This window comes from Stegostoma tigrinum, chromosome 17, assembly GCF_030684315.1.
Source record: "Stegostoma tigrinum isolate sSteTig4 chromosome 17, sSteTig4.hap1, whole genome shotgun sequence".
In the NCBI taxonomy this organism is placed as follows: Eukaryota; Metazoa; Chordata; class Chondrichthyes; order Orectolobiformes; family Stegostomatidae; genus Stegostoma; species Stegostoma tigrinum.
The window spans coordinates 22,022,947-22,034,971 of record NC_081370.1 but is presented as its reverse complement, the minus strand read 5'-3'; the positions used below and the strand labels follow the sequence as shown (position 1 = coordinate 22,034,971).

Here is a 12,025-nt window from a genome sequence, read left to right as displayed (position 1 = left end):
AGTACTGCCTACAACAACTTAGACTCTTATGAATTCAGAATTTATGTCATCATTGTCATATCTCTCTGCCTGTATACAGAGATTAGTAATGAAATCAGCTCTGAATTCCTTTGGATGCTGAATATCTCTGTTAAATTTTGTTCTTTCAAAAATTTGTTAATTGAGTTTGAAATAATTGTCAAAGGGTTTTAATAACTCTTCAAGTGTCTGTTTCTTCTTTTAGTTGTTGGCAAATTACAGCACCATTTGCTGTTCTTCCAAATGTATGCAGAGGTGCATTTACTTGATCAGCTTTCAATTTGGCTTCCAGTTTAGAAATGATTTTATACCTCCAATAAATGCTGTTTCCAAGATGTCCAACTTCGTATTGCTTTGGCCTATCTCTGAAATCCTCCTGGCTGTATTATTTCTGATGTCATGGCTACCAAATATGTTTCTCTATATTATCTGTTCCAAAGATGATTATTCAGCAGTAATGCTGATTTTTTGACACTTTACTGCTACGCCAAGGGCTTTTCCAGTGTTTCAGTGATGAAATGAAGGCTTCCCATCATTCTTCACAATTTTGTGGAAAAATTGCTTCATTACTTGAGTGAAGAATTTCCCCACTTTATGTGGCTTTAATGAAAGATTTCCCTTTCTTTTACTTTTGTTAAAGTCTGCAGAACTTCTTGTGTCTTCAATTTGTCATATGCTTATCTGCTTCTAATTATTGAGTTCATGATGACTCTCCTGTCCAGGATTACAAGTTTCTGCCCCGGTCCTGCTACTTTGATTTGCCTTTATTTTATCTATGCTCTAGCTGTGATGCTTGATCAAGCATAAATTTACTTTTCAAAATCTCACCAATTACCGTACAATTTAAAGCTTCCGGTGTACCAACGATTTTAAGCTTGGTCTCATGTATCTCCAATGTCTGTTCACCAAAATGCTGAACTCAGACTCCAAAACAAAGGATTAGACCCTTTGGTAAAACAAGAAACTTTGCACTTCTACCGAACTTTCTCTTCCTGGCTGACTAGCATAGCTGGGAAAAGCAATCAGGCGATAGTACAAATCACACTCCTGCTCCTGGGTGTTCATTGGGTTCAATACAAAATACCTTCTGGAAGTAAATATGGCTTTGACATCATATTGAGTATTCCTCTATCCCATCTGCTACACATCCAAAATTAAAATCAGAATAATGAGGAATGCTGCACTCAGTTTTTTTTTGTTTGACTATTTAAACTCAGCTGAGGTAGATTGAAAGATCGCGTGGAATAAATACTATTGGCTATATCCTGCTAAAAATCCACCCTTCAAACAACACCTAAAGTGGATTTACTGGTCATCACTTGCAAATTCCCAGGATTGATCACACTCTGAAAATACTTCATTGGCTGTGAAGGACTTTGAAAGACCTGCTCCTTTAAATATTTCATTTTTTGTCCGTGTAATTTATTCTCATTTGGAGTCCTCTAATCTTAACTAGCTGCCCAGCTCTCAGTATCTTCAGAATGGGAGACAGGAGCAGAATATTTTTAAGAACTGATATTAGGCCAACATTGTCACGGCAAAGCTGAAAATAATACGCCTCATTTTACAAAATGTATAACTTACCTAAATAGAGTTTTGGAAATATGCCTTTTTTATAGAGCTTAATACATAACTAAAAAGATAATGGTGTCCAAACTAATTCCTCGAGTACACCTTACAGAACTGAAATAATTTTGTTTCCATAGATTCCATTCCTTTGTCATGTCTTCTGCATTATTCTCTTTTCCCACAACATTCCGAGCTGAATATTATTGCGATGTCTGAAACTTGCCCTCCACTTGGCTTATTGTCAAGAAAAGCATTTGTTGCACGACCCTATCTTAGTCTGGGCTGCTGCTGAAACTTAGGGGGCCTTGATAGATCCCAGGCCAAGTGTAGTGTGAAGTTACAGGAGCCTGAAAGGGGCCAAGGCAATCAGCACTTAAACATTCATCCTGTTCAGCACGATGGGTTATGTTCAGCTCTCAGACAGCTTGTATTACACCACAAAGGTCTTCAGCAAGGGAGTATTCTTGGTCTCAAACACATCTCATTATCAGTCCTTTGCCTTCTAAATCAAAATACATGTAATTTACATCTTCAGAGTGAACAAGGTGAAGAAGCATTTGGTAAAGCAATGTGTTTGTTTAATCATTTCTTTTTAAATCTGCCTGCATTGTAAGGAAACTCACAATAAGATTGTTGGCTACATTAACATATATTTCACATTTGGACTTGTTTCCCATCTGCTCATCAATAGAAAAGTGTTGCTAGGTAACTGGATGGTTTAGCCTGGCATCATTATACAAGAATACTCCAGTAGATCAACTTGGAATTTTAGAAGTTATCCCTTAACTCAATGTTTCATTGGAGCTCTAGGGAGTTGGAAGAATAACCTGACTAAATTACCAGCCACTTTGTTTTGGCAAATACCACACCAGAACATAATAAAAGTAAATGATTTAGTTAAAGCAAATGGAGCAAAAAAAAATGACCTAGGTAACCAGAAGGAACGTGGGGCATACTGCAGTACCAGTTGTGTACTGCTGCGTAGCTCTGGTCCAAATCTAAGCATTGATTTTTTTTTTGTCTCCATTTCATACTTTGGGCTGGGGAAGCAATGGCATCTGACCTGAAGTGCTTCCATTATGATAGAGAGTGTTATAGTTGCTTGCACAAGTTCATTGTTGTCCCCAGTGGGGCTGTCAATTTACAAAGTTCATAGCCAAGTTACAGAATTCATCAACTGATTTTGTACTACAATCTAAAACTGAATGGTTGGATGGAGTGTTTAACAGGATAATAAAGATTTGAGAAGATTTGTAGCTCAGGTTGAGGTTCTGGATGTGAGTTTGCTCGCTGAGTTGGAAGGTTAGCTTTCAGACGTTTCGTCACCATTCTAGGTAACATCATCAGTGAGCCTCCGACGAAGCGCTGGTGTTATGTCCTGCTTTCTATTTATCTGGTTAGGTTTCCTTGGGTTGGTGATGTCATTTCCTGTTCTTTTTCTCAGGGGATGGTAGATTGGCTCCAAAACAATGTGTTTGTTGATGGAATTCCGGTTGGAATGCCATGCTTCTAGGAATTCTCGTGCATGTCTCTGTTTGGCTTGTCCTAGGATGGATGTGTTGTCCCAATCAAAGTGGTGTCCTTCCTTATCTGTATGTAAGGATACGAGTGATAGTGGGTCATGTCGTTTTGTGGCTAGTTGATGTTCATGTATCCTGGTGGCTAGCTTCCTGCCAGTTTGTCCAATGTAGTGGACGAACTGGCAGGAAGCTAGCCACCAGGATACATGAACATCAACTAGCCACAAAACGACATGACCCACTATCACTGGTATCCTTACATACAGATAAGGAAGGACACCACTTTGATTGGGACAACACATCCATCCTAGGACAAGCCAAACAGAGACATGCACGAGAATTCCTAGAAGCATTGCATTCCAACCAGAATTCCATCAACAAACACATTGTTTTGGAGCCAATCTACCATCCCCTGAGAAAAAGAACAGGAAATGACATCACCAACCCAAGGAAACCTAACCAGATAAATAGAAAGCAGGACATAACACCAGCGCTTCGTCGGAGGCTCACTGATGATGTTATCTAGAATGGTGACGAAACGTCTGAAAACTAACCTTCCAGCTCAGCGAGCAAACTCACATCCAGGATAATAAAGGGCAGTCAGAGCACAAGTAGGTTGACAGGGAGGGAGGGTGTTATATTTAAACGATCTCAACTGATCCACCCCACACTCAGAAACAAAAGACACCAGCCACACTCAGGATTGGCTACAACTTTCATGTACGTCTGGCCATTCTTAAGCTGTTACCACCAGTTAACAAGAGCAAAGACAGATGACAGCAAAAAGCAACAAGAGAAAGTGAAAGGATACTTTGGAAAACAAACATTGATTTGAAGTTGGAGATTGCATTTGGTTAAATAAAAAAATCACCCCAAACCTGCATCACTTGTATCTGTTCCAAAACGCATCAACTAGGTGCTTGGTTGAAATGATTATTTGTTGGATGATAACATAACGTGCAACTTGAGATGCATGAAAGCAAGCAGGCCAGGGTCTTTTGAGGACTGATTGAGAATACACTTCCTTCTACTATGTTTGACATTTCCACCTCATCAAGTTTACACACAGTGGCCATCTCAAATTTATAGAACTAATCATGGTGTTAAGAAATCTTTGTATCTCACAGGATAGAATTTCCCCTTATTTTTGTTGAAGCATGATGTGAGTATTACTAACCCATCACTCCCACTGTCAAGAAAGCTCATCCAATCGGCTGTTGAACAGCTGGCAGACATGTTTCTTGGTGAGTCACAGGCCTCAACATTGGTGATATATTTAACCAGAATTTGCTAGCCCAATCTATGTTTCTGGTAGCTCACAGATTGAGCGGTTGGAGGACCCAAATTTGATAGGCGGGTCATCATGGCTTTTTCAAGTTGGGAAACTCACTGTATTTCCTGGGCATTGGGGAAGCAGGGGATCAAGGAGGTGGCAAGTTGGAGCCAATAATTATCCCATTAATTCACTATTAAGGCCTTAGTTGGTAGTGAGCCAAAAAGGACATTCATGGACTTTCTTGTTTAGAATCTAATCAGCGAAGTGATGAGATGGGAGATTTATTATTTTTGTACTTAAAGGAAACAGGCAAGTTGATACATATATATAAAAAAAAGTTTGTTGACAATTATTAATTGTAAGATAATGTATTTATTTAAAGGGTAAAGAGGTAATATTGATTTGTTTGATTTGGGTTTGATTTTCTTAGCCTGTTCACTGATCTATTTTTAGTGTACAGATTGGTTAAGCCTCTGGGTGAAGCTGAAAATCTTAGGAAACTGGTGCTATGCAAAGTTTCTGGAACAGCTGTGTGCTCTGGGCAGAGACTACATATGTAAAGATTCCATGAATACTCAGTTACATAGAACATAGAACATAGAAAAGTACAGCACAGTACAGGCCCTTCAGCCCACAATGTTGTGCCATGGAATAATCCTAATCCAAAAATAAAATAACCTAACCTACATTACCTTCAATTCACTGCTGTCCATGTACATGTCCAGCAGTCGCTTAAATGTCACTAATGACTCCGCTTCCACGACTACCACTGGTAAACTATTCCAAGCACTCACAACTCTCTGGGTGAAGAACCTCCCTCTGACGTCTCCTCTATACCTTCCTCCTAACACCTTAAAACTATGACCCCTCATGGCAGTCAATCCTGCTCTGGGGAAAAGTCTCTGGCTATCGACTCTATTCATGCCTCTCATTACCTTGTACACCTCGATCAGGTCACCTCTCTTACTCCTTCTCTCCAGAGAGAAAAGTCCGAGCTCAGTCAACCTCTCCTCGTAAGACAAGCCCTCCAGTCCAGGCAGCATCCTGGTAAAACTCCTTTGCACCCTCTCCAAACCCTCCACTTAGGAGGTATGGGATACAAGGTGATTTGGCTGTCTGGATTCAGAATTGGTTGGCTGACAGGAGGCAGAGAGTGGTTGTAGATGGTAAGCATTCTGCCTGGAGGTCAGTGCTGAGCGGTGTCCCGCAGGGCTCTGTTCTTGGACCTCTGCTCTTTGTAGTTTGTATAAATGGCTTGGATGAGGAGGTTGAGGCGTGGGTTGGTATGTTTGCTGATGACACAAAGGTTGGAGGTGCCTTTGACAGTATCGAGGGCTATTGCAGGCTTCAGCGAGACATTGACAGAATGCAGAGCTGGGCTGAGAAATGGCAGATGGAGTTCAACCTGGATAAATGCAAGGTGATGCATTTTGGAAGGTCGAACTTAAATGCTGAATATAGGATTAAAGGCAGGATTCTCGGCAATGTGGAGGAACAGCGGGATCTTGGTGTTCAAGTGCATAGCTCCCTCAAAGTTGCCACCCAAGTGGATAAGGTTGTTAAGAAAGCATATGGTGTTTTGGCTATCATTAACAGGGGGATCGAGTTTAAGACCAACAAGGTTATGCTGCAGCTCTACAAAACCCTGGTGAGTCCTTTACCTTAAAATACAGTAAGTAAATCTGTTGTAGACTTAGAATTACTCTCATCTCTATGGTGGTCTAAGATAAATTAGACATATAAAACACAGCAAACTAGTTAAACCATCACAGAGACTGCAATTCATACTTAGTATGTCTAACCTAGAAAAGTGGGTGAAAACTGGAGTAAATGCAAAGAGGGGTGCTCTTCCTCATTGAGGACGATGTCCATTGATCCCTGTCTTGTGCATGATTTCATTGATGCATTAAGAGGATCATAGAGATAAGACTTGAATTTCAGTAAGTTCTAAACTATCGGCACAATCCATTGATAAGAATCAAGTTCTATTCATTCTTGTTATCTAATCCAACATAAAAATTGACTTGCATTTATGTAATATATCTTGCAAAATAATACATTCACTTCACACTCTAGAATGGGGTTGTAACATATTGAGAAAGTGGCAAAACAAATTAGGGAAGAAGGCCAGGACAATTGCTAAAGCTGTAGACTTTTAATAGTAGAGGTAAAAGTAAAGAGATTTAAAAGAATATGACAGCACAAGCATTAGCTGGATAAGGGTTAAATGTTCTTGACATCCATTGTGGATGTTGAGGAACATGATGAAATTAAAGCAAAATCATTTCTGTAAGCCATTTAAAAAGAGATTTTTTTTTAAAAATCATGGAATGTGGGTGTTGCTGACTGGGCCAGCATTTATTGCCCATTCTTGTTTGCTCTTGGTAAGGTAATGAGTTTCCATTCTGAACTGCTGGAGTCCATTTGGTGCAGGTGCATGGACAACAGTGTAAGGCACATAAATTGTTTCAATATCTGACAAGTTGCAGATGTCACTGAACCTCATGCAGTCATCACAACCCATTTTTGACTTTGTGATAGAGGTAAGGTCATTGATGAAGCACCTGAAGATGGTTGCGCCTCAGACCCTAGACTTGTGGTCCAGTTATAGTGTCAAACCTGGGTTCAAGTCCCATCTGCTCCAGAGCATTCCTGAGCAATTTGACTTGAAAAAATCAACATTCAGGAGTTCCTGCAGATGCTATTTCTAGATGCAACAAGGTTTGGACATATCCAGGACTAGGCAGACAAACAGCAAGTAACATTTGTACTATTCAAGAGCTAGATAATAACCATTTCAAATAAGGGCAAATAAATCTAACTATCACTTCTTGACATTCAATGACATTACCATCACTAAATCACCTGATAGCATCATCCTGGGGGTTACCATTGATTTGAAACTGAAGTGAGCTAGCCACATAAATTCTGTCAAGACAAGGACATAAATCACACTTTCATGCGAAGCTGAAAGTCACCCAATGACTTTCTGTTAGCAATCTGCTCCTTTCCTGTACCTTTTTTATCCGTGGATCTCTTTTAATGGTCTATGTGCAAGTGCTACAAATAGTTTTCACAGAACACCAGTTTAAAATAGAATGTTTAACAGACAAGCTCCCTATGGGTTAACATTACTCTTATAAAATGTGTTTTCAACAGTTTAATACTACAATCTAGATTGTATTCTCATTTCAATTCTGAAATAAGAAGTCATAATAAAAAAAAATTGAGTCTTTTTGTATTTCACCTTTCATTTTACATATTGACTTTTTTTACTTTTTTAAACTGGGATTAACGCGATTATGTTCCAGCGTGAGTCTATGTTGTTTGTGGATAGCGGATTATTTACATAGGCAATGCATTTTGTGTAGTAAAAGGAGGATCTTTGCACAGCCAGCTCAAACTGTTTATTTCAAAATTCTAGTAGTTTTAATACAAAAGACCTGTGATTTTAATAATAATATCATGTCATCAGATGCCGTGTTATTTCAGAGCCTAATCAGATGCTTTTATTTCAAGCAGTGATGCCAGGAGAGTAATTGGATTTTATCTTTGATACACTTGCACTTAACTGCTGAGAATATTGAGCCCTCCATCTATGGATAGCAGATCTTGACTTTAGTCTCTCAGCAGCCATCTTTTCTCTTGATGAGAGCTCCTGTAGCATCTATTACTGACATTAGTGGCTATAGAGTTTCACTGAAGTGCTCAGATATACATCTGCAAGGAGATCTCTTACTAAGTTTATCACATGGCACAGACTCTTGGCATGAAGAAGAATAGCATGTACTATCTTTGGACTGACTGAATTCAATACCATTCATGGAAAAGCCACTATGACATCCAGCTTCTCAAGACATTCCATGTGACATTCCAAAAAAAAGTCTGAAATTATTATTTTGTTCGAAGAAGAAAAGTGAAACTTCCTCCCAAGCTAGACTTGAATTTTTGAACTTGCTCTATTTGACCATATGAAACTAATTCTTTACAATATGGGGCTTGATAACTGTGTAGAAATGTTTAGCAGGTACTGTCGAGACTAAACAGCCTTTGGGCTAGGCAAAATGGGTTTCAAGCTGTAATGGCAATTTACGCCATGCACAGAGCAAGACATCACGTTATTGTGGGTGCTGGAGCTGCAGGTTTCTGTTTAGCACTGTCCTTTACTTTGTTCTCAGATTTATGCAGAGATGAAATAATTTATTTGTGTAACAGGTTTTATTCAGTGTTTTTAAAATATCTAATTCCTGCTTCTAACTCCAATTTTTAGCTCTTCCTACAGCTTTATTTACTTTTGAGTGGATAACCATTCTTAATCAGTCAAGCGTCAATAAAGATAAAATTTCCATAGTTTTACCGTAGTAGCATGCAATTACTTTCTCATTATGAAAGAGACTGGTAATTTAACCCGAGAGTGATCACGCCTCAAGCAAGGACATAGGCTGAGAAGGAGAGTCCTTCATGGTAACTTCAGGAATTGAACTCTCGCTGTTAGCATCACTCTGCACTACAAACTAGACATCCAGCCAACTGGTAATTGACTGGTTGGTTGGTTTGCTGTGCAGAGCGACACTAAAGTCCGTATTCAATTTCTGAACCTGCTGAGGTCACCATGAAGGACTCTCCTCCTCGACTTCTCCCCTCGCTTGAGGGGTGGTGACCCTCAATTTAAATTACCACCAATCACTTCTCTCTAATGACGGAGCAGCACTAAGTAAGACTATGGTAACTTTACCTTAATTTTACAATAATGTTTTGACAAGGTCAACTGTTGTAATCAACAATTGGGACCAAAGTTGCGTCCTAAATCCGGACTTGCAAATAGGGCTGTTTTATATTCTGTAATGCTTTAGCATCCACCACCATCCTTTAGCTAAACACCTCACATAGTCATTACAGAAGCTATCTGTAAGTAAGAGGATTCTATGTTTGGTGCTTTGTATCGTTATATAAATTGGACTCATCACAAATTGCTTTTTTTGAAGATAATAAAATGTGAGGCTGGATGAACACAGCAGGCCAAGCAGCATCTCAGGAGCACAAAAGCTGACGTTTCGGGCCTAGACCCTTCATCAGAGAGCTGAAGGGTCGAGGCCCAAAACGTCAGCGAAGGGTCTAGGCCCGAAACGTCAGCTTTTGTGCTCCTGAGATGCTGCTTGGCCTGCTGTGTTCATCCAGCCTCACATTTTATTATCTTGGAATTCTCCAGCATCTGCAGTTCCCATTATCTCTAATACTTGCTTTCTTTGAAATTGAGATTTACAACCAGATCCAACATCGATTATTTGCATTCATTGAACTATGAAACAATTTATCAACAAATATGTATATTCATTTTTCTAACTACACTCCAAACAGAAGAAGAAATGGACATAAGACCAAATAAAAACTTCATTTCACTGAAATGGGAATGGAATCTAACAATACCCTCTCCCCGCAATAACAACCAAAACAGAATCCATCTCATCATCACGTTCCTCCCCACCAACCTCTGGATCCAACTCACCATCCTCCGGCACTTCCGCCATCTGCAATCTCTCCCCACTGCCAAAGACATTTTTCCCTGCCCACCTTTATCTGCCATCCGGAGGGACCACTCTCTCTGTGACTCCCTTGTCTGCTCCACACACTCCACGAGCCCCACCACCCCCCGCAGACTTAGTTTCGGTTTAGTGTCCCTTATGAAAGACAGCATTTCCATACTGTCTCTCACATTTTATGTTCAAGGTTTCTAAGCAGCGGTTTAATTCAGAGAATCCTAACTCCATGGAGAATATGACCCATTGAGTAATTGCTCTAAATTTTACTCTCTGCCAGTGAAGTATACTAAAGGTGGAGAATTCCTTATTCCAATGACATGTTAGCATCTCTGTGCAATCATATCTATTCAATCAAGATTGCATTTGTGTTTAGTTTTGAAATGATCAGGATATCTTCAATCTCTCCTCCTTCAATTTTCTTCTGCTTTGTTGCAACACTGCCTATTGCCTGCACCAACATATCTTATCGCATCTCAAATACTTTTCAGGAGGAATGATTTTTTTTGAGAATAAAAGTTGGTGGCAGTAGATGGAAATGCGGGATTCAAAACCTAAACAGATCAACTATGATCTTGTATGGTGGAACCAGTTCAAGGGGCTGGAATGAACTACTTTTGCTCCTATTTTATATTTTTGTATGTTTGTATCTGTCTGCTTCCTTTGCAGTAAATTATGAATTTCAATGACTGTCATTATATCGACCACCACAGCAGCATTTTGCAAGATCCCACAAACTGCTATGAGATTAATCAGCAATTAATATGTTGGTAGTATTGATAAGGTTTCTTTGAAAAGCACCCTTTGATATCACATTATTTTAATATCACATGGAACAGTAGACATTGGTGAGCTCCCTTTGAAACTTGCAAGAACCCAATAAAAAGTTGTTTTAGTGAAATAGTATCAACTGGGATCTATGACCAGATCGTGGGTGCAGCAACAATTGCCAGAGTGCCACAGTGAAGCAAATTCCTCCAACTTGACACTATTTTGTATTTCTTCCAGATGTTTTTCAGCCTAGCTTTCACAGAAATGCACAGCAAAGTGACTGTCACAGAGTTCTATTGAAGCAGAATAGAGTGGGGTCAATCAGATACAGCCCTTTTTACAGAACTTGCTGTTGTATAGTAAATATAGAGGCTGCTGTATAGTGGTCCAGTCTGATATTAATGAATGAATGAATAACTGGAGGAGGCAGTTGAATGAGTGAATTTGTGCGTGGCTGAGGGTCTGATTGTACATGGATTTGTAATGAGGTTGGTGGGTTGTGCATGCCTGGTGGTTGTCAAATTGTGGAGGTCGTTGAGCCAGGGACATGTTTATGTTGTCAGCTGTATGGTTATCCACCAATAGACTAGATTTTAATCTATACAACATTTCTATGGTAACTACATCAGAACTGGAGAAGTCTTTGACTATAGCTCAGAGGGAAACTGCAGGGAGCCCCAGAGAGCAAGGGCATTGCTCATCAAAAGTTGAATATTCCTCATCAATTTCTATATTGGTCAGTGCATCCAAACTTCCATAGGGCTCTGACACAGATCTTATGTCGGAGATCTGACCTCTGATGATCCAGAGACTAAAAGATTTGACCCGCACCTATTGCAGTTTGAGGTTTCTCACAACAAACTTTGGAAATTTTGCAGTACTTTTTTTCTACAGTTGGTTATTACTCAAATAGCTCTGGGAATTTGGAAGAACATGAGTATGTCACTGATAAATATGCTGTGACACAATTACATACCCTTTAGAGCGCTACATTTCCCACAGGAAAAGTCACACACAGACACAAGGCTCATTCATCATCAACCAAAAAGAATTTAGTGAGTTACTCATCTCACTACTATTTGTTCAAGCTTGCCAAAATAGCTTGTCATTTTTGCTGCATAATAACCCTTTTTGCTTTACATTGTAATTCATAAAACAGAATGGTTTGAGAAGTGCAGAGATAATTGATAGAAGAAATTTTCTTGGGTCTGTTGCCAAGCACACTTATCATCAATAAGTGGGTGTGCAGGAATGCACATGTGCTAAAGAACCCAAAGGCTATCTTTCTGCGCTTTTTGCTTTTGTTACACATGCCAACTGTCAACGTTTTAAGC

The 12,025-nt window shown here is 39.5% G+C and overlaps 1 protein-coding gene across 2 annotated transcripts in view; it reads left to right on the top strand.

Annotated features, from left to right (window-relative positions):
• Positions 1 to 12,025, top strand: part of lsp1a (lymphocyte specific protein 1 a) — a 314,767-nt gene that overhangs the window by 22,439 nt on the left and 280,303 nt on the right. The gene's annotated exons all lie outside the window — the stretch shown is intronic.